We start from the raw sequence: 1,565 nt of genomic DNA on the forward strand, positions 1-1,565 counted from the left end.
CCCTGTTCTCCAGAGGGTGCAGGACAATGCCATAAACCTCAAAATAAATAAGGAAATAAGGATATTCACTGTGTACATCTGGTGGACCTCAGAGTACCCTGTTATTGTTAGGAGTTTGGGTAGAGGGGTTTGGAACAAAGAGTTGCGTGGGCTCCTTGTGTTTCCGTATTGTCTTATTCTTTCTAGAAGTGTGGGTCCTAGAAGTATACCTGAGCTCCATAACTCTCCACAAGACTCTTCCCCCTCCGCCTTTCCTGGCCCCATGTCAGAGGTGGGGGAGGGCTCTTGGCTCCTTTGAGGGAGTCAAGCTGTTGAATGGGGTCCCTCATGATCTGCCTCATGTGAGGCAGCCCTAGAATCCAGAGGAGGCCCAATTCCTATTCTGTATCCTCTGTAACAACCAAGAGTTAACCTTCCCCTTTCTCCTCTTGTTGGGTGGGAGCTTCCCACCCAGTTCCAACTTGCCTAGAACTGCGCTAGCTTAGTCACTCTGATGACCTTAGTTACCCGATGACCTGTCCATATTGTGAGGGTCCTTGAGTTAACACTGGATCTGCATTAAAACTTCAAGGTCTGATGACTCTTTCTGGGCATAGAAACTGGGATAACAAGAGATCCCTGAAGGAAGCACACACAGAGGAGCTCAGACTCCCTCCTACCTGTACACCTCTGTGAGGGTCCTCCTGGCTCGGTTGTCCCCAACATTCCCTCATTCAGAAAAGCCCCCTCACTTACCCTATTCACTCACCTCACTCCCTCCACACACCCTGGTCCCTATTCTTCAGACTTCAGTGACTTGTTTTAGAACTGTGTAGGAGGGAGGGGCTTGGATCCCTATAGCACTTCTGGTTCTCAGGGGTCCTGGCACCTGGAGATAACCTTGTGTCAAGCATGACTGGGAGACAGTTCCAGGGAAGATCTTGTTCCTATGTATATCCAATTCCCTCCCTCTTTTAGCTCAGGAGGCCCCACTCCCTTTGAAGGGCCAGAGGCCTCAAGGGGAAGGTGGCTGGCCATTCCTGAATCCCTTTCATCTGCCTGGGCCTTCCTTCCAGGACCAGGTCCCAATGTGGGGAAAGTGTCCCCTTCCCTGGCACATCTTCTCAAAGATCTGAGTTGAAGGGTTCCACATAGAGGGTCAGAGATGGTTGGAGGGCTTGGGACCTGGACCTTTGGGACTGTACTGGGAGGGTATGTCAATTTTCAGTATCCTGGGTCAGTGTTAACTCTTCAAGGCTTGGCTGACCCTCCCAAGCCTGGCTTCTCCTTCCTCTTTCCCACTTCCCCCAGGGAAGGAGGCAGCAAATGAGTGGTGAGGGGAAGTCTGTGGACGCTGTAAAATGCTGCGACTGTTGTCACCCCTAGGACGTGGCCTGGAGGAAGTGGAGCTTTAACAGATGCTTAATTACAAGTCCTGCTGGCCGCCCTGTGCCACTCTTGGGACAGGGAAGAGCTTGGGTGAGGGCTGGGTAATGCCTGGGTAGGCCATCCTGTCACCCCGCTAATTAGGGTTACTGGGGCTCCTCCCCAAGGCGGGGACCAGGCCCCCTCCCTCCCATAGAAAT

This window comes from Castor canadensis, chromosome 11 (assembly GCF_047511655.1).
Source record: "Castor canadensis chromosome 11, mCasCan1.hap1v2, whole genome shotgun sequence".
NCBI classification, from domain to species: domain Eukaryota; kingdom Metazoa; phylum Chordata; class Mammalia; order Rodentia; family Castoridae; genus Castor; species Castor canadensis.